The sequence below is a fragment of the Channa argus genome, unplaced genomic scaffold, assembly GCF_033026475.1.
Source record: "Channa argus isolate prfri unplaced genomic scaffold, Channa argus male v1.0 Contig060, whole genome shotgun sequence".
Taxonomy (NCBI): domain Eukaryota; kingdom Metazoa; phylum Chordata; class Actinopteri; order Anabantiformes; family Channidae; genus Channa; species Channa argus.
The window spans coordinates 169612-194496 of NW_027125279.1; the positions used below are offsets into that span (position 1 = coordinate 169612).

General features: G+C 46.2%; 11 non-coding genes across 11 annotated transcripts; all 11 read right to left on the bottom strand.

Annotated features, from left to right (window-relative positions):
* Positions 1–2266: 2266 nt before the first annotated feature.
* Positions 2267–2339, bottom strand: trnak-cuu (transfer RNA lysine (anticodon CUU)). Its single transcript has one exon. It is a non-coding gene; the product is annotated as a tRNA-Lys (tRNA).
* A 2168-nt stretch (positions 2340–4507) lies between these two features.
* Positions 4508–4580, bottom strand: trnak-cuu (transfer RNA lysine (anticodon CUU)). Its single transcript has one exon. It is a non-coding gene; the product is annotated as a tRNA-Lys (tRNA).
* A 476-nt stretch (positions 4581–5056) lies between these two features.
* trnal-caa (transfer RNA leucine (anticodon CAA)) lies at positions 5057–5163 on the bottom strand. The gene is made up of 2 exons: positions 5126–5163; positions 5057–5101 (listed from the first exon to the last, which is right to left on the bottom strand). It is a non-coding gene; the product is annotated as a tRNA-Leu (tRNA).
* Positions 5164–7794: 2631 nt separating this feature from the next.
* Positions 7795–7867, bottom strand: trnak-cuu (transfer RNA lysine (anticodon CUU)). Its single transcript has one exon. It is a non-coding gene; the product is annotated as a tRNA-Lys (tRNA).
* Positions 7868–8343: 476 nt separating this feature from the next.
* trnal-caa (transfer RNA leucine (anticodon CAA)) lies at positions 8344–8450 on the bottom strand. The gene is made up of 2 exons: positions 8413–8450; positions 8344–8388 (listed from the first exon to the last, which is right to left on the bottom strand). It is a non-coding gene; the product is annotated as a tRNA-Leu (tRNA).
* Positions 8451–11080: 2630 nt separating this feature from the next.
* On the bottom strand, positions 11081–11153 carry trnak-cuu (transfer RNA lysine (anticodon CUU)). Its single transcript has one exon. It is a non-coding gene; the product is annotated as a tRNA-Lys (tRNA).
* Positions 11154–15171: 4018 nt separating this feature from the next.
* On the bottom strand, positions 15172–15244 carry trnak-cuu (transfer RNA lysine (anticodon CUU)). The gene has a single exon. It is a non-coding gene; the product is annotated as a tRNA-Lys (tRNA).
* Positions 15245–15720: 476 nt separating this feature from the next.
* On the bottom strand, positions 15721–15827 carry trnal-caa (transfer RNA leucine (anticodon CAA)). The gene is made up of 2 exons: positions 15790–15827; positions 15721–15765 (listed from the first exon to the last, which is right to left on the bottom strand). It is a non-coding gene; the product is annotated as a tRNA-Leu (tRNA).
* A 2630-nt stretch (positions 15828–18457) lies between these two features.
* trnak-cuu (transfer RNA lysine (anticodon CUU)) lies at positions 18458–18530 on the bottom strand. Its single transcript has one exon. It is a non-coding gene; the product is annotated as a tRNA-Lys (tRNA).
* A 3214-nt stretch (positions 18531–21744) lies between these two features.
* On the bottom strand, positions 21745–21817 carry trnak-cuu (transfer RNA lysine (anticodon CUU)). Its single transcript has one exon. It is a non-coding gene; the product is annotated as a tRNA-Lys (tRNA).
* Positions 21818–22276: 459 nt separating this feature from the next.
* On the bottom strand, positions 22277–22383 carry trnal-caa (transfer RNA leucine (anticodon CAA)). Its single transcript has 2 exons — positions 22346–22383; positions 22277–22321 (listed from the first exon to the last, which is right to left on the bottom strand). It is a non-coding gene; the product is annotated as a tRNA-Leu (tRNA).
* Positions 22384–24885: the final 2502 nt, after the last annotated feature.

Genomic DNA, 24885 nt, shown 5'->3' on the forward strand with positions numbered 1-24885 from the left:
GTTACGCTTATGCACAGTTGGAGAAAGCTGATTGGAAACATGGTTACGTGTATAAACGACAACAAAATTGCGGTACTCCGACTGGTATCTAGTCGGGTAAAGTCGGTTTCCATATCCCAATTTGTGAAATCACCTCCCCTGAGAAAGCCGACTGTAATTTGGCTACTTTACTGTGTGTAATTGCAGGAAGTGACTTTCATTTTCAGCTGTACAAGAAATCAAGGTTTTGTGGAGTTTTAATGTTGGTCCCAGATCTTATCCAGTGTGGCCGTATTAAAAGCACCACACATAACGTGGGGCTAGAACCCACGACCCTGAGATTAAAACTCTCATGCTCTACTGCCTGAGCTAGCTAGGCCTCAAAGAGGACCCTGAAAAGACCCTTTGACCTTCAATGAAGCAACATATTTCCAGGCGTCTTTGAGCAAAGTCCCACTTTGTTTCAGCAATCGCTCTTACATCAGCTGCAACTATTTAGCCAGTTGTTTTCTGCAACTTCCTCCAGACAGTAAGTCTTAGGCTTGGAGTATATTGCTTTGAACTAACCGTTTGTCCTCATTCTTGATCCTGTCCATCCTCGTTACTCCCAAAGAGAACCTCAACATCTTAAGCTCTGCTACCTCCAGCTCTGCCTCCTGTGTTTTCTTTAGTGCCGCTGTCTCTAAGCCGAAGAACATCGCTGGTCTCACCACTGTCTTGAGACGGTGGCTTCCTTTCATTCTCGCTGACACTCTTTTATCACACAACCCACCTGACACTTTTGTCCACCCGTTCCAACCTGATTGCAGTCGCCTCTTCATCTCTTTTCCACACTCTCCGTTGCTCTGAACCGTTGACCCTAAGTACTTAAAGTCCTGCACCTTCTTCACCTCTGCCCCCTGTAACCTCACCGTTCCACCTGGGTCCCTCTCATTGACACACATCTCAGTTTTCCAGAGCAGACCTCCATCTCTCTAGATTTTCCTCCACCAGCTCCCTGTTCTCACTACAAATCACAATGCCATCCGCAAACATCATAGTCCACGGAGATTCCAGTCTAACCTTATCTGTCAGCCTGTCCGCCACCAGAGCAAGGAAGAAGGGGCTCAGAGCCGATCCTTGATGCAGACCCACCGCCACCTTGAACTCCTCTGTCACATCTACAGCACACCTCACCACGGTCTTACAGCTTTCATACATGTCCTCCATCACTCTAACATACTTCTCTGCCACTCCAGAATTCCTCATACAATACCACAGCTCCTCTCTCGGCACCCTGTCATACGCTTTCTCTAAGTCTACGAAGACACAATGCAACTCCCCATGACCTTCTCTGTATTTCTCCATCGGCATCCTCAAAGCAAATACTTCATCTGTTAGACTCTTTCTAGGCATGAAACCATATTGCTCACCTCTGCCCTTAGCCTAGCTTCCACTACTATTTCCCACAACTTCATTGTGTGGCTCATCAACTTTATTCCTCTGTAGTTGCCACAGCTCTGCTCATCTCCCTTGTTCTTAAAAATGGGCACCAGTACACTTCTCCTCCAGTCCTCGAACCTCCTCTAACTCTCCAAGATCTTGTTAAACAAACTAGTCAGAAACTCTACTGCCACCTCTCCTAGACACTTTCATACCTCCACAGGTATGTCATCAGGACCCGCTGCCTTTCCACTCTTCATCCTCTTCAACATCCTCCTCACTTCACTCTTACTAATCTTGGCTACTTCCTGCTCCACACCAGTCACCTCTTCTACTCTTTGTTCCCTTTCATTTTCCTCATTGATTAACTCTTAAAAAGTTCTCCTTCCATCTTCCCATCACAATCCTGGCACCTGTCAATTTATTTCCATCCTTATCGTTAATCACCCTAACCTGCTGCACATCCTTCCCATCTCTGTCTCTTAGTCTGGCCAACCTGAACAAATCCACCTCTCCCTCTTTAGTGTCCAACCTAGCATACAAGTCCTCATATGCTCTTTGCCACCTCTTCCTTCACCTTACGCTGCATCTCCCGGTACTCTTGTCGACTCTCTTCAGTCCTCGCAGTGTCCCACTTCTTCTTAGCTAACCTTTTTCTCTGTATACACTCCTGAAGTTCCTCGTTCTGCCGCCAAATCACCTTGTCCACTTTCCTCTTTCCAGATGAGACACCGAGTACCCTCGGTGTTCCCTATGAAAGTCCCCCAGTGACTTTCATTTTCAGCTGTACAAGAAATCAAGTTGTTCTGCAGTTTTTGTGTTGGTCCCAGATCTTCTCCAGTGTGGCCATAATCAAAAATGACCCCGCCCAACGTGGGGCTCGAACCCACGACCCTGAGATTAAGAGTCTCATGCTCTACCGACTGAGCTAGCCGGGCCGCTAAAAGGACACCTGAAAAGACCCTTTGACCCTCAATAAAGCAACATTTTTCCAGGCGTGTTTAAGCAAAGTCCCACTCTGTTTCAGCAATCACTTTTAGATCAGCTGCAACTATTTAGCCGTTTGATTTCTGTATCTTCCTCCAGACAGTAAGTCTTAGGCTTGGAATAAATTGCTTCGAACTAATCGTTTGCATGCACATCATGGCCACCTCACTTGACGTGAGTTGATGTAGAGGGTCAGTTGTGCGCGTGGTCAGAAATTACTGCCAGGAGTGCCCGAGGTGCATTCTCGTAAGAATGTTGCGGCAGCATTATCTCAGCAGCACAATGGTATATGGTAGAGAAGGATTATGCAATAGCTTTCTCTAAGTCTACGAAGACACAATGCAACTCCCCATGACCTTCTCTGTATTTCTCCATCGGCATCCTCAAAGCAAATACTTCATCTGTTGGACTCTTTCTAGGCATGAAACCATATTGCTCACCTCTGCCCTTAGCCTAGCTTCCACTACTATTTCCCACAACTTCATTGTGTGGCTCATCAACTTTATTCCTCTGTAGTTGCCACAGCTCTGCTCATCTCCCTTGTTCTTAAAAATGGGCACCAGTACACTTCTCCTCGATTTTCGATTTTCTGAATTGCTACTTTTTCGAAAACCTCATCATCCATCGTAGGGCTTGCAGCCTTTTGTTACGCTTATGCACAGTTTGAGAAAGCTGATTGGAAACTTGGTTACGTGTATAAACGACAACAAAATTGCGGTACTCCGAGTGGTATCTAGTCGGGTAAAGTCGGTTTCCATATCCCAATTTGTGAAATCACCTCCCCTGAGAAAGCCGACTGTAATTTGGCTACTTTACTGTGTGTAATTGCAGGAAGTGACTTTCATTTTCAGCTGTACAAGAAATCAAGGTTTTGTGGAGTTTTAGTGTTGGTCCCAGATCTTATCCAGTGTGGCCGTATTAAAAGCACCACACATAACATGGGGCTCGAACCCACGACCCTGAGATTAAAACTCTCATGCTCTACCACCTGAGCTAGCCGGGCCTCACTGCAGTCTTACAGCTTTCATACATGTCCTCCATCACTCTAACATACTTCTCTGCCACTCCAGAATTCCTCATACAATACCACAGCTCCTCTCTCGGCACCCTGTCATACGCTTTCTCTAAGTCTACGAAGACACAATGCAACTCCCCATGACCTTCTCTGTATTTCTCCATCGGCATCCTCAAAGCAAATACTTCATCTGTTGGACATTTTCTAGGCATGAAACCATATTGCTCACCTCTGCCCTTAGCCTAGCTTCCACTACTATTTCCCACAACTTCATTGTGTGGCTCATCAACTTTCTTCCTCTGTAGTTGCCACAGCTCTGCTCATCTCCCTTGTTCTTAAAAATGGGCACCAGTACACTTCTCCTCCAGTCCTCGGCCCTCCTCTCACTCTCCAAGATCTTGTTAAACAAACTAGTCAGAAACTCTACTGCCACCTCTCCTAGACACTTTCATACCTCCACAGGTATGTCATCAGGACCCGCTGCCTTTCCACTCTTCATCCTCTTCAACGTCCTCCTCACTTCACTCTTACTAATCTTGGCTACTTACTGCTCCACACCAGTCACCTCTTCTACTCTTTGTTCCCTTTCATTTTCCTCATTGATTAACTCTTAAAAAGTTCTCCTTCCATCTTCCCATCACAATCCTGGCATCTGTCAATTTATTTCCATCCTTATCATTAATCACCCTAACCTGCTGCACATCCTTCCCATCTGTGTCTCTTAGTCTGGCCAACCTGAACAAATCCACCTCCCCCTCTTTAGTGTCCAACCTAGCATACAAGTCCTCATATGCTCTTTGCCACCTCTACCTTCACCTTACGCTGCATCTCCCTGTTCTCTTGTCGACTCTCTTCAGTCCTTGCAGTGTCCCACTTCTTCTTAGCTAACCTTTTTCTCTGTATACACTCCTGAAGTTCCTCGTTCTGCCGCCAAATCACCTTGTCCACTTTCCTCTTTCCAGATGACACACCGAGTACCCTCGGTGTTCCCTATGAAAGTCCCCCAGTGACTTTCATTTTCAGCTGTACATGAAATCAAGTTGTTCTGCAGTTTTTGTGTTGGTCCCACATCTTCTCCAGTGTGGCCATAATCAAAAAAGACCCCGCCCAACGTGGGGCTTGAACCCACGACCATGAGATTAAGAGTCTCATGCTCTACCGACTGCGCTAGCCGGGCCGCTAAAAGGACACCTGAAAAGACCCTTTGACCCTCAATAAAGCAACATTTTTCCAGGCGTGTTTAAGCAAAGTCCCACTCTGTTTCAGCAATCAATTTTAGATCAGCTGCAACTATTTAGCCGTTTGTTTTCTGCATCTTCCTCCAGACAGTAAGTCTTAAGCTTGGAATAAATTGCTTCGAACTAATCGTTTGCATGCACATCATGGCCACCTCACTTGACGTGAGTTGATGTGGAGGGTCAGTTGTGCGCGTGGTCAGAAATTACTGCCAGGAGTGCCCGAGGTGCATTCTCGTAAGAATGTTGCGGCAGCATTATCTCAGCAGCACAATGGTATATGGTAGAGAAGGATTATGCAATAGTGTTGCCATGTCTTTTGCTTTGTGCAACAAAAGACAATCACGAGTTGTTAAAGTTTTCAAAGTTGTTCAATACAAATATGTCTAAATCATTAGCAACATGCAGATAAAAGTAATGTCAGGAGTGGGATTTGAACCCACGCCTCCACTGGAGACCAGAAGTCCCTTTGGGGAAGGAGTTCTTCCTTGAGTCTGGCGCCTTAGACCGCTCGGCCATCCTGACAGCCGTTGGTGGGCGCCGACTCTTTAGGACAGTGGAACTAAGTCATTAGGTTGTTATTCTCTAATTCAATCAACATACTCGAGGTGTTCTTGAGGAAAGTCTCAATTTGTTGTAATACTCACCTTTGTCTCAGCTGGAAAGGGCCGTCAGTCGGGACTTTGCGCAACTTATGACAGTGTAATGAAGTGAGTGAAGCTCTTGTTTGTGAGTTTAGTGGGTTTCAGTTGGAGTGTTGGTTAGATGATCGATATTGTTTGGCAAAACGTTTGTACGGGTAGCCAAGTCTGGCTGCAGTTGCAGCTGGATTTTCTGAATTGCTACTTTTTCGAAAACCTCAGCATCCATCGTAGGGCTTGCAGCCTTTTGTTACGCTTATGCACAGTTGGAGAAAGCTGATTGGAAACATGGTTACGTGTATAAACGACAACAAAATTGCGGTACTCCGACTGGTATCTAGTCGGGTAAAGTCGGTTTCCATATCCCAATTTGTGAAATCACCTCCCCTGAGAAAGCCGACTGTAATTTGGCTACTTTACTGTGTGTAATTGCAGGAAGTGACTTTCATTTTCAGCTGTACAAGAAATCAAGGTTTTGTGGAGTTTTAATGTTGGTCCCAGATCTTATCCAGTGTGGCCGTATTAAAAGCACCACACATAACGTGGGGCTAGAACCCACGACCCTGAGATTAAAACTCTCATGCTCTACTGCCTGAGCTAGCTAGGCCTCAAAGAGGACCCTGAAAAGACCCTTTGCTCTTCAATGAAGCAACATATTTCCAGGCGTCTTTGAGCAAAGTCCCACTTTGTTTCAGCAATCGCTCTTACATCAGCTGCAACTATTTAGCCAGTTGTTTTCTGCAACTTCCTCCAGACAGTAAGTCTTAGGCTTGGAGTATATTGCTTTGAACTAACCGTTTGTCCTCATTCTTGATCCTGTCCATCCTCGTTACTCCCAAAGAGAACCTCAACATCTTAAGCTCTGCTACCTCCAGCTCTGCCTCCTGTGTTTTCTTTAGTGCCGCTGTCTCTAAGCCGAAGAACATCGCTGGTCTCACCACTGTCTTGAGACGGTGGCTTCCTTTCATTCTCGCTGACACTCTTTTATCACACAACCCACCTGACACTTTTGTCCACCCGTTCCAACCTGATTGCAGTCGCCTCTTCATCTCTTTTCCACACTCTCCGTTGCTCTGAACCGTTGACCCTAAGTACTTAAAGTCCTGCACCTTCTTCACCTCTGCCCCCTGTAACCTCACCGTTCCACCTGGGTCCCTCTCATTGACACACATCTCAGTTTTCCAGAGCAGACCTCCATCTCTCTAGATTTTCCTCCACCAGCTCCCTGTTCTCACTACAAATCACAATGCCATCCGCAAACATCATAGTCCACGGAGATTCCAGTCTAACCTTATCTGTCAGCCTGTCCGCCACCAGAGCAAGGAAGAAGGGGCTCAGAGCCGATCCTTGATGCAGACCCACCGCCACCTTGAACTCCTCTGTCACATCTACAGCACACCTCACCACGGTCTTACAGCTTTCATACATGTCCTCCATCACTGTAACATACTTCTCTGCCACTCCAGAATTCCTCATACAATACCACAGCTCCTCTCTCGGCACCCTGTCATACGCTTTCTCTAAGTCTACGAAGACACAATGCAACTCCCCATGACCTTCTCTGTATTTCTCCATCGGCATCCTCAAAGCAAATACTTCATCTGTTAGACTCTTTCTAGGCATGAAACCATATTGCTCACCTCTGCCCTTAGCCTAGCTTCCACTACTATTTCCCACAACTTCATTGTGTGGCTCATCAACTTTATTCCTCTGTAGTTGCCACAGCTCTGCTCATCTCCCTTGTTCTTAAAAATGGGCACCAGTACACTTCTCCTCCAGTCCTCGGCCCTCCTCTCACTCTCCAAGATCTTGTTAAACAAACTAGTCAGAAACTCTACTGCCACCTCTCCTAGACACTTTCATACCTCCACAGGTATGTCATCAGGACCCGCTGCCTTTCCACTCTTCATCCTTTTCAACGTCATCCTCACTTCACTCTTACTAATCTTGGCTACTTCCTGCTCCACACCAGTCACCTCTTCTACTCTTTGTTCCCTTTCATTTTCCTCATTGATTAACTCTTAAAAAGTTCTCCTTCCATCTTCCCATCACAATCCTGGCACCTGTCAATTTATTTTCATCCTTATCGTTAATCACCCTAACCTGCTGCACATCCTTCCCATCTCTGTCTCTTAGTCTGGCCAACCTGAACAAATCCACCTCTCCCTCTTTAGTGTCCAACCTAGCATACAAGTCCTCATATGCTCTTTGCCACCTCTACCTTCACCTTACGCTGCATCTCCCTGTACTCTTGTCGACTCTCTTCAGTCCTCGCAGTGTCCCACTTCTTCTTAGCTAACCTTTTTCTCTGTATACACTCCTGAAGTTCCTCGTTCTGCCGCCAAATCACCTTGTCCACTTTCCTCTTTCCAGATGACACACCGAGTACCCTCGGTGTTCCCTATGAAAGTCCCCCAGTGACTTTCATTTTCAGCTGTACAAGAAATCAAGTTGTTCTGCAGTTTTTGTGTTGGTCCCACATCTTCTCCAGTGTGGCCATAATCAAAAAAGACCCCGCCCAACGTGGGGCTCGAACCCACGACCCTGAGATTAAGAGTCTCATGCTCTACCGACTGAGCTAGCCGGGCCGCTAAAAGGACACCTGAAAAGACCCTTTGACCCTCAATAAAGCAACATTTTTCCAGGCGTGTTTAAGCAAAGTCCCACTCTGTTTCAGCAATCAATTTTAGATCAGCTGCAACTATTTAGCCGTTTGTTTTCTGCATCTTCCTCCAGACAGTAAGTCTTAAGCTTGGAATAAATTGCTTCGAACTAATCGTTTGCATGCACATCATGGCCACCTCACTTGACGTGAGTTGATGTGGAGGGTCAGTTGTGCGCGTGGTCAGAAATTACTGCCAGGAGTGCCCGAGGTGCATTCTCGTAAGAATGTTGCGGCAGCATTATCTCAGCAGCACAATGGTATATGGTAGAGAAGGATTATGCAATAGTGTTGCCATGTCTTTTGCTTTGTGCAACAAAAGACAATCACGAGTTGTTAAAGTTTTCAAAGTTGTTCAATACAAATATGTCTAAATCATTAGCAACATGCAGATAAAAGTAATGTCAGGAGTGGGATTTGAACCCACTCCTCCACTGGAGACCAGAAGTCCCTTTGGGGAAGGAGTTCTTCCTTGAGTCTGGCGCCTTAGACCGCTCGGCCATCCTGACAGCCGTTGGTGGGCGCAGGCTCTTTAGGACAGTGGAACTAAGTCATTAGGTTGTTATTCTCTAATTCAATCAACATACTCGAGGTGTTCTTGAGGAAAGTCTCAATTTGTTGTAATACTCACCTTTGTCTCAGCTGGAAAGGGCCGTCAGTCGGGACTTTGCGCAACTTATGACAGTGTAATGAAGTGAGTGAAGCTCTTGTTTGTGAGTTTAGTGGGTTTCAGTTGGAGTGTTGGTTAGATGATCGATATTGTTTGGCAAAACGTTTGTACGGGTAGCCAAGTCTGGCTGCAGTTGCAGCTGGATTTTCTGAATTGCTACTTTTTCGAAAACCTCAGCATCCATCGTAGGGCTTGCAGCCTTTTGTTACGCTTATGCACAGTTTGAGAAAGCTGATTGGAAACATGGTTACGTGTATAAACGACAATAAAATTGCGGTACTCCGAGTGGTATCTAGTCGGGTAAAGTCGGTTTCCATATCCCAATTTGTGAAATCACCTCCCCTGAGAAAGCCGACTGTAATTTGGCTAATTTACTGTCTGTAATTGCAGGAAGTGACTTTCAATTTCACCTGTACAAAAAATCAAGGTTTTGTGCAGTTTCAGTGTTGGTCCCAGATCTTATCCAGTGTGGCCGTATTAAAAGCACCACACATAACGTGTGGCTCGAACCCACGACCCTGAGATTAAAAGTCTCATGCTCTACCGCCTGAGCTAGCCGGGCCTCAAAGAGGACCCTGAAAAGACCCTTTGACCTTCAATGAGCAACATATTTCCAGGCGTCTTTGAGCAAAGTCCCACTATATTTCACTAATCGCTCTTAGATCAGCTGCAACTATTTAGCCGTTTGTTTTCTGCAACTTCCTCCAGACAGTAAGTCTTAAGCTTGGAGTATATTGCTTTGAACTAACCGTTTGTCCTCATTCTTGATCCTGTCCATCCTCGTTACTCCCAAAGAGAACCTCAACATCTTAAGCTCTGCTACCTCCAGCTCTGCCTCCTGTGTTTTCTTTAGTGCCGCTGTCTCTAAGCCGAAGAACATCGCTGGTCTCACCACTGTCTTGAGACGGTGGCTTCCTTTCATTCTCGCTGACACTCTTTTATCACACAACCCACCTGACACTTTTGTCCACCCGTTCCAACCTGATTGCAGTCGCCTCTTCACCTCTTTTCCACACTCTCCGTTGCTCTGAACCGTTGACCCTAAGTACTTAAAGTCCTGCACCTTCTTCACCTCTGCCCCCTGTAACCTCACCGTTCCACCTGGGTCCCTCTCATTGACACACATCTCAGTTTTCCAGAGCAGACCTCCATCTCTCTAGATTTTCCTCCACCTGCTCCCTGTTCTCACTACAAATCACAATGTCATCCGCAAACATCATAGTCCACGGAGATTCCAGTCTAACCTCATCTGTCAGCCTGTCCGCCACCAGAGCAAGGAAGAAGGGGCTCTGAGCCGATCCTTGATGCAGACCCACCGCCACCTTGAACTCCTCTGTCACATCTACAGCACACCTCACCGCGGTCTTACAGCTTTCATACATGTCCTCCATCACTCTAACATACTTCTCTGCCACTCCAGAATTCCTCATACAATACCACAGCTCCTCTCTCGGCACCCTGTCATACGCTTTCTCTAAGTCTACGAAGACACAATGCAACTCCCCATGACCTTCTCTGTATTTCTCCATCGGCATCCTCAAAGCAAATACTTCATCTGTTGGACTCTTTCTAGGCATGAAACCATATTGCTCACCTCTGCCCTTAGCCTAGCTTCCACTACTATTTCCCACAACTTCATTGTGTGGCTCATCAACTTTATTCCTCTGTAGTTGCCACAGCTCTGCTCATCTCCCTTGTTCTTAAAAATGGGCACCAGTACACTTCTCCTCCAGTCCTCGGCCCTCCTCTCACTCTCCAAGATCTTGTTAAACAAACTAGTCAGAAACTCTACTGCCACCTCTCCTAGACACTTTCATACCTCCACAGGTATGTCATCAGGACCCGCTGCCTTTCCACTCTTCATCCTCTTCAACGTCCTCCTCACTTCACTCTTACTAATCTTGGCTACTTCCTGCTCCACACCAGTCACCTCTTCTACTCTTTGTTCCCTTTCATTTTCCTCATTGATTAACTCTTAAAAAGTTCTCCCTCCATCTTCCCATCACAATCCTGGCACCTGTCAATTTATTTCCATCCTTATCATTAATCACCCTAACCTGCTGCAAATCCTTCCCATCTCTGTCTCTTAGTCTGGCCAACCTGAACAAATCCACCCCTCCCTCTTTAGTGTCCAACCTAGCATACAAGTCCTCATATGCTCTTTGCCACCTCTACCTTCACCTTACGCTGCATCTCCCTGTACTCTTGTCGACTCTCTTCAGTCCTCGCAGTGTCCCACTTCTTCTTAGCTAACCTTTTTCTCTGTATACACTCCTGAAGTTCCTCGTTCTGCTGCCAAATCACCTTGTCCACTTTCCTCTTTCCAGATGACACACCGAGTACCCTCGGTGTTCCCTATGAAAGTCCCCCAGTGACTTTCATTTTCAGCTGTACAAGAAATCAAGTTGTTCTGCAGTTTTTGTGTTGGTCCCAGATCTTCTCCAGTGTGGCCATAATCAAAAAAGACCCCGCCCAACGTGGGGCTCGAACCCACGACCCTGAGATTAAGAGTCTCATGCTCTACCGACTGAGCTAGCCGGGCCGCTAAAAGGACACCTGAAAAGACCCTTTGACCCTCAATAAAGCAACATTTTTCCAGGCGTGGTTAAGCAAAGTCCCACTCTGTTTCAGTAATCACTTTTAGATCAGCTGCAACTATTTAGCCGTTTGATTTCTGCATCTTCCTCCAGACAGTAAGTCTTAGGCTTGGAATAAATTGCTTCGAACTAATCGTTTGCATGCACATCATGGCCACCTCACTTGACGTGAGTTGATGTGGAGGGTCAGTTGTGCGCGTGGTCAGAAATTACTGCCAGGAGTGCCCGAGGTGCATTCTCGTAAGAATGTTGCGGCAGCATTATCTCAGCAGCACAATGGTATATGGTAGAGAAGGATTATGCAATAGTGTTGCCATGTCTTTTGCTTTGTGCAACAAAAGACAATCATGAGTTGTAAAAGTTTTGAAAGTTGTTCAATACAATTATGTCTAAATCATTAGCAACATGCAGATAAAAGTAATGTCAGGAGTGGGATTTGAACCCACGCCTCCACTGGAGACCAGAAGTCCCTTTGGGGAAGGAGTTGTTCCTTGAATCTGGCGCCTTAGACAGCTCGGCCATGCTGACAGCCGTTGGTGGGCGCAGACTCTTTAGGACAGTGGAAGTAAGTCATTAGGTTGTTATTCTCTAATTCAATCAACATACTCGAGGTGTTCTTGAGGAAAGTCTCAATTTGTTGCAATACTCACCTTTGTCTCAGCTGGAAAGGGCCGTCAGTCGGGACTTTGCGCAACTTATGACAGTGTAATTAAGTGAGTGAAGCTCTTGTTTGTGAGTTTAGTGGGTTTCAGTTGGATTGTTGGTTAGATGATCGATATTGTTTGGCAAAACGTTTGTACGGGTAGCCAAGTCTGGCTGCAGTAACAGCTGGATTTTCTAAATTGCTACTTTTTCGAAAACCTCAGCATCCATCGTAGGGCTTGCAGCCTTTTGTTACGCTTATGCACAGTTTGAGAAAGCTGATTGGAAACATGGTTACGTGTATAAACGACAACAAAATTGCGGTACTCCGACTGGTATCTAGTCGGGTAAAGTCGGTTTCCATATCCCAATTTGTGAAATCACCTCCCCTGAGAAAGCCGACTGTAATTTGGCTACTTTACTGTGTGTAATTGCAGGAAGTGACTTTCATTTTCAGCTGTACAAGAAATCAAGGTTTTGTGGAGTTTTAATGTTGGTCCCAGATCTTATCCAGTGTGGCCGTATTAAAAGCACCACACATAACGTGGGGCTAGAACCCACGACCCTGAGATTAAAACTCTCATGCTCTACTGCCTGAGCTAGCTGGGCCTCAAAGAGGACCCTGAAAAGACCCTTTGACCTTCAATGAAGCAACATATTTCCAGGCGTCTTTGAGCAAAGTCCCACTTTGTTTCAGCAATCGCTCTTACATCAGCTGCAACTATTTAGCCAGTTGTTTTCTGCAACTTCCTCCAGACAGTAAGTCTTAGGCTTGGAGTATATTGCTTTGAACTAACCGTTTGTCCTCATTCTTGATCCTGTCCATCCTCGTTACTCCCAAAGAGAACCTCAACATCTTAAGCTCTGCTACCTCGAGCTCTGCCTCCTGTGTTTTCTTTAGTGCCGCTGTCTCTAAGCCGAAGAACATCGCTGGTCTCACCACTGTCTTGAGACGGTGGCTTCCTTTCATTCTCGCTGACACTCTTTTATCACACAACCCACCTGACACTTTTGTCCACCCGTTCCAACCTGATTGCAGTCGCCTCTTCATCTCTTTTCCACACTCTCCGTTGCTCTGAACCGTTGACCCTAAGTACTTAAAGTCCTGCACCTTCTTCACCTCTGCCCCCTGTAACCTCACCGTTCCACCTGGGTCCCTCTCATTGACACACATCTCAGTTTTCCAGAGCAGACCTCCATCTCTCTAGATTTTCCTCCACCAGCTCCCTGTTCTCACTACAAATCACAATGCCATCCGCAAACATCATAGTCCACGGAGATTCCAGTCTAACCTTATCTGTCAGCCTGTCCGCCACCAGAGCAAGGAAGAAGGGGCTCAGAGCCGATCCTTGATGCAGACCCACCGCCACCTTGAACTCCTCTGTCACATCTACAGCACACCTCACCACGGTCTTACAGCTTTCATACATGTCCTCCATCACTGTAACATACTTCTCTGCCACTCCAGAATTCCTCATACAATACCACAGCTCCTCTCTCGGCACCCTGTCATACGCTTTCTCTAAGTCTACGAAGACACAATGCAACTCCCCATGACCTTCTCTGTATTTCTCCATCGGCATCCTCAAAGCAAATACTTCATCTGTTGGACTATTTCTAGGCATGAAACCATATTGCTCACCTCTGCCCTTAGCCTAGCTTCCACTACTATTTCCCACAACTTCATTGTGTGGCTCATCAACTTTACTCCTCTGTAGTTGCCACAGCTCTGCTCATCTCCCTTGTTCTTAAAAATGGGCACCAGTACACTTCTCCTCGATTTTCGATTTTCTGAATTGCTACTTTTTCGAAAACCTCATCATCCATCGTAGGGCTTGCAGCCTTTTGTTACGCTTATGCACAGTTTGAGAAAGCTGATTGGAAACTTGGTTACGTGTATAAACGACAACAAAATTGCGGTACTCCGAGTGGTATCTAGTCGGGTAAAGTCGGTTTCCATATCCCAATTTGTGAAATCACCTCCCCTGAGAAAGCCGACTGTAATTTGGCTACTTTACTGTGTGTAATTGCAGGAAGTGACTTTCATTTTCAGCTGTACAAGAATTCAAGGTTTTGTGGAGTTTTAGTGTTGGTCCCAGATCTTATCCAGTGTGGCCGTATTAAGAGCACCACACATAACATGGGGCTCGAACCCACGACCCTGAGATTAAAACTCTCATGCTCTACCACCTGAGCTAGCCGGGCGTCACTGCGGTCTTACAGCTTTCATACATGTCCTCCATCACTCTAACATACTTCTCTGCCACTCCAGAATTCCTCATACAATACCACAGCTCCTCTCTCGGCACCCTGTCATACGCTTTCTCTAAGTCTACGAAGACACAATGCAACTCCCCATGACCTTCTCTGTATTTCTCCATCGGCATCCTCAAAGCAAATACTTCATCTGTTGGACATTTTCTAGGCATGAAACCATATTGCTCACCTCTGCCCTTAGCCTAGCTTCCACTACTATTTCCCACAACTTCATTGTGTGGCTCATCAACTTTCTTCCTCTGTAGTTGCCACAGCTCTGCTCATCTCCCTTGTTCTTAAAAATGGGCACCAGTACACTTCTCCTCCAGTCCTCGGCCCTCCTCTCACTCTCCAAGATCTTGTTAAACAAACTAGTCAGAAACTCTACTGCCACCTCTCCTAGACACTTTCATACCTCCACAGGTATGTCATCAGGACCCGCTGCCTTTCCACTCTTCATCCTTTTCAACGTCATCCTCACTTCACTCTTACTAATCTTGGCTACTTCCTGCTCCACACCAGTCACCTCTTCTACTCTTTGTTCCCTTTCATTTTCCTCATTGATTAACTCTTAAAAAGTTCTCCTTCCATCTTCCCATCACAATCCTGGCACCTGTCAATTTATTTTCATCCTTATCGTTAATCACCCTAACCTGCTGCACATCCTTCCCATCTCTGTCTCTTAGTCTGGCCAACCTGAACAAATCCACCTCTCCCTCTTTAGTGTCCAACCTAGCATACAAGTCCTCATATGCTCTTTGCCACCTCTACCTTCACCTTACGCTGCATCTCCCTGTACTCTTGTCGACTCTCTTCAGTCCTCGCAGTGTCCCACTTCTTCTTAGCTAACCTTTTTCTCTGTATACACTCCTGAAGTTCCTCGTTCTGCCGCCAAATCACCTTGTCCACTTTCCTCTTTCCAGATGACACACCGAGTACCCTCGGTGTTCCCTATGAAAGTCCCCCAGTGACTTTCATTTTCAGCTGTACAAGAAATCAAGTTGTTCTGCAGTTTTTGTGTTGGTCCCACATCTTCTCCAGTGTGGCCATAATCAAAAAAGACCCCGCCCAACGTGGGGCTCGAACCCACGACCCTGAGATTAAGAGTCTCATGCTCTACCGACTGAGCTAGCCGGGCCGCTAAAAGGACACCTGAAAAGACCCTTTGACCCTCAATAAAGCAACATTTTTCCAGGCGTGTTTAAGCAAAGTCCCACTCTGTTTCAGCAATCAATTTTAGATCAGCTGCAACTATTTAGCCGTTTGTTTTCTGCATCTTCCTCCAGACAGTAAGTCTTAAGCTTGGAATAAATTGCTTCGAACTAATCGTTTGCATGCACATCATGGCCACCTCACTTGACGTGAGTTGATGTGGAGGGTCAGTTGTGCGCGTGGTCAGAAATTACTGCCAGGAGTGCCCGAGGTGCATTCTCGTAAGAATGTTGCGGCAGCATTATCTCAGCAGCACAATGGTATATGGTAGAGAAGGATTATGCAATAGTGTTGCCATGTCTTTTGCTTTGTGCAACAAAAGACAATCACGAGTTGTTAAAGTTTTCAAAGTTGTTCAATACAAATATGTCTAAATCATTAGCAACATGCAGATAAAAGTAATGTCAGGAGTGGGATTTGAACCCACTCCTCCACTGGAGACCAGAAGTCCCTTTGGGGAAGGAGTTCTTCCTTGAGTCTGGCGCCTTAGACCGCTCGGCCATCCTGACAGCCGTTGGTGGGCGCAGACTCTTTAGGACAGTGGAACTAAGTCATTAGGTTGTTATTCTCTAATTCAATCAACATACTCGAGGTGTTCTTGAGGAAAGTCTCAATTTGTTGTAATACTCACCTTTGTCTCAGCTGGAAAGGGCCGTCAGTCGGGACTTTGCGCAACTTATGACAGTGTAATGAAGTGAGTGAAGCTCTTGTTTGTGAGTTTAGTGGGTTTCAGTTGGAGTGTTGGTTAGATGATCGATATTGTTTGGCAAAACGTTTGTACGGGTAGCCAAGTCTGGCTGCAGTTGCAGCTGGATTTTCTGAATTGCTACTTTTTCGAAAACCTCAGCATCCATCGTAGGGCTTGCAGCCTTTTGTTACGCTTATGCACAGTTTGAGAAAGCTGATTGGAAACATGGTTACGTGTATAAACGACAATAAAATTGCGGTACTCCGAGTGGTATCTAGTCGGGTAAAGTCGGTTTCCATATCCCAATTTGTGAAATCACCTCCCCTGAGAAAGCCGACTGTAATTTGGCTAATTTACTGTCTGTAATTGCAGGAAGTGACTTTCAATTTCACCTGTACAAAAAATCAAGGTTTTGTGCAGTTTCAGTGTTGGTCCCAGATCTTATCCAGTGTGGCCGTATTAAAAGCACTACACATAACGTGTGGCTCGAACCCACGACCCTGAGATTCAAAGTCTCATGCTCTACCGCCTGAGCTAGCCGGGCCTCAAAGAGGACCCTGAAAAGACCCTTTGACCTTCAATGAGCAACATATTTCCAGGCGTCTTTGAGCAAAGTCCCACTATATTTCACTAATCGCTCTTAGATCAGCTGCAACTATTTAGCCGTTTGTTTTCTGCAACTTCCTCCAGACAGTAAGTCTTAAGCTTGGAGTATATTGCTTTGAACTAACCGTTTGTCCTCATTCTTGATCCTGTCCATCCTCGTTACTCCCAAAGAGAACCTCAACATCTTAAGCTCTGCTACCTCCAGCTCTGCCTCCTGTGTTTTCTTTAGTGCCGCTGTCTCTAAGCCGAAGAACATCGCTGGTCTCACCACTGTCTTGAGACGGTGGCTTCCTTTCATTCTCGCTGACACTCTTTTATCACACAACCCACCTGACACTTTTGTCCACCCGTTCCAACCTGATTGCAGTCGCCTCTTCACCTCTTTTCCACACTCTCCGTTGCTCTGAACCGTTGACCCTAAGTACTTAAAGTCCTGCACCTTCTTCACCTCTGCCCCCTGTAACCTCACCGTTCCACCTGGGTCCCTCTCATTGACACACATCTCAGTTTTCCAGAGCAGACCTCCATCTCTCTAGATTTTCCTCCACCTGCTCCCTGTTCTCACTACAAATCACAATGTCATCCGCAAACATCATAGTCCACGGAGATTCCAGTCTAACCTCATCTGTCAGCCTGTCCGCCACCAGAGCAAGGAAGAAGGGGCTCTGAGCCGATCCTTGATGCAGACCCACCGCCACCTTGAACTCCTCTGTCACATCTACAGCACACCTCACCGCGGTCTTACAGCTTTCATACATGTCCTCCATCACTCTAACATACTTCTCTGCCACTCCAGAATTCCTCATACAATACCACAGCTCCTCTCTCGGCACCCTGTCATACGCTTTCTCTAAGTCTACGAAGACACAATGCAACTCCCCATGACCTTCTCTGTATTTCTCCATCGGCATCCTCAAAGCAAATACTTCATCTGTTGGACTCTTTCTAGGCATGAAACCATATTGCTCACCTCTGCCCTTAGCCTAGCTTCCACTACTATTTCCCACAACTTCATTGTGTGGCTCATCAACTTTATTCCTCTGTAGTTGCCACAGCTCTGCTCATCTCCCTTGTTCTTAAAAATGGGCACCAGTACACTTCTCCTCCAGTCCTCGGCCCTCCTCTCACTCTCCAAGATCTTGTTAAACAAACTAGTCAGAAACTCTACTGCCACCTCTCCTAGACACTTTCATACCTCCACAGGTATGTCATCAGGACCCGCTGCCTTTCCACTCTTCATCCTCTTCAACGTCCTCCTCACTTCACTCTTACTAATCTTGGCTACTTCCTGCTCCACACCAGTCACCTCTTCTACTCTTTGTTCCCTTTCATTTTCCTCATTGATTAACTCTTAAAAAGTTCTCCTTCCATCTTCCCATCACAATCCTGGCACCTGTCAATTTATTTCCATCCTTATCATTAATCACCCTAACCTGCTGCAAATCCTTCCCATCTCTGTCTCTTAGTCTGGCCAACCTGAACAAATCCACCCCTCCCTCTTTAGTGTCCAACCTAGCATACAAGTCCTCATATGCTCTTTGCCACCTCTACCTTCACCTTACGCTGCATCTCCCTGTACTCTTGTCGACTCTCTTCAGTCCTCGCAGTGTCCCACTTCTTCTTAGCTAACCTTTTTCTCTGTATACACTCCTGAAGTTCCTCGTTCTGCTGCCAAATCACCTTGTCCACTTTCCTCTTTCCAGATGACACACCGAGTACCCTCGGTGTTCCCTATGAAAGTCCCCCAGTGACTTTCATTTTCAGCTGTACAAGAAATCAAGTTGTTCTGCAGTTTTTGTGTTGGTCCCAGATCTTCTCCAGTGTGGCCATAATCAAAAAAGACCCCGCCCAACGTGGGGCTCGAACCCACGACCCTGAGATTAAGAGTCTCATGCTCTACCGACTGAGCTAGCCGGACCGCTAAAAGGACACCTGAAAAGACCCTTTGACCCTCAATAAAGCAACATTTTTCCAGGCGTGGTTAAGCAAAGTCCCACTCTGTTTCAGTAATCACTTTTAGATCAGCTGCAACTATTTAGCCGTTTGATTTCTGCATCTTCCTCCAGACAGTAAGTCTTAGGCTTGGAATAAATTGCTTCGAACTAATCGTTTGCATGCACATCATGGCCACCTCACTTGACGTGAGTTGATGTGGAGGGTCAGTTGTGCGCGTGGTCAGAAATTACTGCCAGGAGTGCCCGAGGTGCATTCTCGTAAGAATGTTGCGGCAGCATTATCTCAGCAGCACAATGGTATATGGTAGAGAAGGATTATGCAATAGTGTTGCCATGTCTTTTGCTTTGTGCAACAAAAGACAATCATGAGTTGTAAAAGTTTTCAAAGTTGTTCAATACAATTATGTCTAAATCATTAGCAACATGCAGATAAAAGTAATGTCAGGAGTGGGATTTGAACCCACGCCTCCACTGGAGACCAGAAGTCCCTTTGGGGAAGGAGTTGTTCCTTGAATCTGGCGCCTTAGACAGCTCGGCCATGCTGACAGCCGTTGGTGGGCGCAGACTCTTTAGGACAGTGGAAGTAAGTCATTAGGTTGTTATTCTCTAATTCAATCAACATACTCGAGGTGTTCTTGAGGAAAGTCTCAATTTGTTGCAATACTCACCTTTGTCTCAGCTGGAAAGGGCCGTCAGTCGGGACTTTGCGCAACTTATGACAGTGTAATTAAGTGAGTGAAGCTCTTGTTTGTGAGTTTAGTGGGTTTCAGTTGGATTGTTGGTTAGATGATCGATATTGTTTGGCAAAACGTTTGTACGGGTAGCCAAGTCTGGCTGCAGTAACAGCTGGATTTTCTAAATTGCTACTTTTTCGAAAACCTCAGCATCCATCGTAGGGCTTGCAGCCTTTTGTTACGCTTATGCACAGTTTGAGAAAGCTGATTGGAAACATGGTTACGTGTATAAACGACAACAAAATTGCGGTACTCCGACTGGTATCTAGTCGGGTAAAGTCGGTTTCCATATCCCAATTTGTGAAATCACCTCCCCTGAGAAAGCCGACTGTAATTTGGCTACTTTACTGTGTGTAATTGCAGGAAGTGACTTTCATTTTCAGCTGTACAAGAAATCAAGGTTTTGTGGAGTTTTAATGTTGGTCCCAGATCTTATCCAGTGTGGCCGTATTAAAAGCACCACACATAACGTGGGGCTAGAACCCACGACCCTGAGATTAAAACTCTCATGCTCTACTGCCTGAGCTAGCTGGGCCTCAAAGAGGACCCTGAAAAGACCCTTTGACCTTCAATGAAGCAACATATTTCCAGGCGTCTTTGAGCAAAGTCCCACTTTGTTTCAGCAATCGCTCTTACATCAGCTGCAACTATTTAGCCAGTTGTTTTCTGCAACTTCCTCCAGACAGTAAGTCTTAGGCTTGGAGTATATTGCTTTGAACTAACCGTTTGTCCTCATTCTTGATCCTGTCCATCCTCGTTACTCCCAAAGAGAACCTCAACATCTTAAGCTCTGCTACCTCGAGCTCTGCCTCCTGTGTTTTCTTTAGTGCCGCTGTCTCTAAGCCGAAGAACATCGCTGGTCTCACCACTGTCTTGAGACGGTGGCTTCCTTTCATTCTCGCTGACACTCTTTTATCACACAACCCACCTGACACTTTTGTCCACCCGTTCCAACCTGATTGCAGTCGCCTCTTCATCTCTTTTCCACACTCTCCGTTGCTCTGAACCGTTGACCCTAAGTACTTAAAGTCCTGCACCTTCTTCACCTCTGCCCCCTGTAACCTCACCGTTCCACCTGGGTCCCTCTCATTGACACACATCTCAGTTTTCCAGAGCAGACCTCCATCTCTCTAGATTTTCCTCCACCAGCTCCCTGTTCTCACTACAAATCACAATGCCATCCGCAAACATCATAGTCCACGGAGATTCCAGTCTAACCTTATCTGTCAGCCTGTCCGCCACCAAAGCAAGGAAGAAGGGGCTCAGAGCCGATCCTTGATGCAGACCCACCGCCACCTTGAACTCCTCTGTCACATCTACAGCACACCTCACCACGGTCTTACAGCTTTCATACATGTCCTCCATCACTGTAACATACTTCTCTGCCACTCCAGAATTCCTCATACAATACCACAGCTCCTCTCTCGGCACCCTGTCATACGCTTTCTCTAAGTCTACGAAGACACAATGCAACTCCCCATGACCTTCTCTGTATTTCTCCATCGGCATCCTCAAAGCAAATACTTCATCTGTTGGACTCTTTCTAGGCATGAAACCATATTGCTCACCTCTGCCCTTAGCCTAGCTTCCACTACTATTTTCCACAACTTCATTGTGTGGCTCATCAACTTTATTCCTCTGTAGTTGCCACAGCTCTGCTCATCTCCTTTGTTCTTAAAAATGGGCACCAGTACACTTCTCCTCCAGTCCTCGGCCCTCCTCTCACTCTCCAAGATCTTGTTAAACAAACTAGTCAGAAACTCTACTGCCACCTCTCCTAGACACTTTCATACCTCCACAGGTATATCATCAGGACCCGCTGCCTTTCCACTCTTCATCCTCTTCAACGTCCTCCTCACTTCACTCTTACTAATCTTGGCTACTTCCTGCTCCACACCAGTCACCTCTTCTACTCTTTGTTCCCTTTCATTTTCCTCATTGATTAACTCTTAAAAAGTTCTCCTTCCATCTTCTCATCACAATCCTGGCACCTGTCAATTTATTTCCATCCTTATCATTAATCACCCTAACCTGCTGCAAATCCTTCCCATCTCTGTCTCTTAGTCTGGCCAACCTGAACAAATCCACCTCTCCCTCTTTAGTGTCCAACCTAGCATACAAGTCCTCATATGCTCTTTGCCACCTCTACCTTCACCTTACGCTGCATCTCCCTGTACTCTTGTCGACTCTCTTCAGTCCTCGCAGTGTCCCACTTCTTCTTAGCTAACCTTTTTCTCTGTATACACTCCTGAAGTTCCTCGTTCTGCCGCCAAATCACCTTGTCCACTTTCCTCTTTCCAGATGACACACCGAGTACCCTCGGTGTTCCCTATGAAAGTCCCCCAGTGACTTTCATTTTCAGCTGTACAAGAAATCAAGTTGTTCTGCAGTTTTTGTGTTGGTCCCAGATCTTCTCCAGTGTGGCCATAATCAAAAAAGACCCCGCCCAACGTGGGGCTCGAACCCACGACCCTGAAATTAAGAGTCTCATGCTCTACCGACTGAGCTAGCCGGGCCGCTAAAAGGACACCTGAAAAGACCCTTTGACCCTCAATAAAGCAACATTTTTCCAGGCGTGTTTAAGCAAAGTCCCACTCTGTTTCAGCAATCACTTTTAGATCAGCTGCAACTATTTAGCCGTTTGATTTCTGCATCTTCCTCCAGACAGTAAGTCTTAGGCTTGGAATAAATTGCTTCGAACTAATCGTTTGCATGCACATCATGGCCACCTCACTTGACGTGAGTTGATGTGGAGGGTCAGTTGTGCGCGTGGTCAGAAATTACTGCCAGGAGTGCCCGAGGTGCATTCTCGTAAGAAAGTTGCGGCACAATGGTATATGGTAGAGAAGGATTATGCAATAGTGTTGCCATGTCTTTTGCTTTGTGCAACAAAAGACAATCACGAGTTGTTAAAGTTTTCAAAGTTGTTCAATACAAATATGTCTAAATCATTAGCAACATGCAGATAAAAGTAATGTCAGGAGTGGGATTTGAACCCACGCCTCCACTGGAGACCAGAAGTCCCTTTGGGGAAGGAGTTCTTCCTTGAGTCTGGCGCCTTAGACCGCTCGGCCATCCTGACAGCCGTTGGTGGGCGCCGACTCTTTAGGACAGTGGAAGTAAGTCATTAGGTTGTTATTCTCTAATTCAATCAACATACTCGAGGTGTTCTTGAGGAAAGTCTCAATTTGTTGTAATACTCACCTTTGTCTCAGCTGGAAAGGGCCGTCAGTCGGGACTTTGCGCAACTTATGACAGTGTAATGAAGTGAGTGAAGCTCTTGTTTGTGAGTTTAGTGGGTTTCAGTTGGAGTGTTGGTTAGATGATCGATATTGTTTGGCAAAACGTTTGTACGGGTAGCCAAGTCTGGCTGCAGTTGCAGCTGGATTTTCTAAATTGCTACTTTTTCGAAAACCTCAGCATCCATCGTAGGGCTTGCAGCCTTTTGTTACGCTTATGCACAGTTTGAGAAAGCTGATTGGAAACATGGTTACGTGTATAAACGACAACAAAATTGCGGTACTCCGACTGGTATCTACTCGGGTAAAGTCGGTTTCCATATCCCAATTTGTGAAATCACCTCCCCTGAGAAAGCCGACTGTAATTTGGCTACTTTACTGTGTGTAATTGCAGGAAGTGACTTTCATTTTCAGCTGTACAAGAAATCAAGGTTTTGTGGAGTTTTAGTGTTGGTCCCAGATCTTATCCAGTGTGGCCGTATTAAAAGCACCACACAAAACGTGGGGCTTGAACCCACGACCCTGAGATTAAAACTCTCATGCTCTACCGCCTGAGATAGCCGGGCCTCAAAGAGGACCCTGAAAAGACCCTTTGACCTTCACTGAAGCAAAATATTTCCAGGCGTCTTTGAGCAAAGTCCCACTTTGTTTCAGCAATCGCTCTTACATCAGCTGCAACTATTTAGCCGTTTGTTTTCTGCAACTTCCTCCAGACAGTAAGTCTTAGGCTTGGAGTATATTGCTTTGAACTAACCGTTTGTCCTCATTCTTGATCCTGTCCATCCTCGTTACTCCCAAAGAGAACCTCAACATCTTAAGCTCTGCTACCTCCAGCTCTGCCTCCTGTGTTTTCTTTAGTGCCGCTGTCTCTAAGCCGAACAACATCGCTGGTCTCACCACTGTCTTGAGACGGTGGCTTCCTTTCATTCTCGCTGACACTCTTTTATCACACAACACACCTGACACTTTTTTCCACCCGTTCCAACCTGATTGCAGTCGCCTCTTCAACTCTTTTCCACACTCTCCGTTGCTCTGAACCGTTGACCCTAAGTACTTAAAGTCCTGCACCTTCTTCACCTCTGCCCCCTGTAACCTCACCGTTCCACCTGGGTCCCTCTCATTGACACACATCTCAGTTTTCCAGAGCAGACCTCCATCTCTCTAGATTTTCCTCCACCTGCTCCCTGTTCTCACTACAAATCACAATGTCATCCGCAAACATCATAGTCCACGGAGATTCCAGTCTAACCTCATCTGTCAGCCTGTCCGCCACCAGAGCTAGGAAGAAGGGGCTCAGAGCCGATCCTTGATGCAGACCCACCGCCACCTTGAACTCCTCTGTCACATCTACAGCACACCTCACCGCGGTCTTACAGCTTTCATACATGTCCTCCATCACTCTAACATACTTCTCTGCCACTCCAGAATTCCTCATACAATACCACAGCTCCTCTCTCGGCACCCTGTCATACGCTTTCTCTAAGTCTACGAAGACACAATGCAACTCCCCATGACCTTCTCTGTATTTCTCCATCGGCATCCTCAAAGCAAATACTTCATCTGTTGGACTCTTTCTAGGCATGAAACCATATTGCTCACCTCTGCCCTTAGCCTAGCTTCCACTACTATTTCCCACAACTTCATTGTGTGGCTCATCAACTTTATTCCTCTGTAGTTGCCACAGCTCTGCTCATCTCCTTTGTTCTTAAAAATGGGCACCAGTACACTTCTTCTCCAGTCCTCGGCCCTCCTTTCACTCTCCAAGATCTTGTTAAACAAACTAGTCAGAAACTCTACTTCCACCTCTCCTAGACACTTTCATACCTCCACAGGTATGTCATCAGGACCCGCTGCCTTTCCACTCTTCATCCTCTTCAACGTCCTCCTCACTTCACTCTTACTAATCTTGGCTACTTCCTGCTCCACACCAGTCACATCTTCTACTCTTTGTTCCCTTTCATTTTCCTCATTGATTAACTCTTAAAAAGTTCTCCTTCCATCTTCCCATCACAATCCTGGCACCTGTCAATTTATTTCCATCCTTATCATTAATCACCCTAACCTGCTGCACATCCTTCCCATCTCTGTCTCTTAGTCTGACCAACCTGAACAAATCCACCCCTCCCTCTTTAGTGTCCAACCTAGCATACAAGTCCTCATATGCTCTTTGCCACCTCTACCTTCACCTTACGCTGCATCTCCCTGTACTCTTGTCGACTCTCTTCAGTCCTCGCAGTGTCCCAGTTCTTCTTAGCTAACCTTTTTCTCTGTATACACTCCTGAAGTTCCTCGTTCTGCCGCCAAATCACCTTGTCCACTTTTCTCTTTCCAGATGACACACCGAG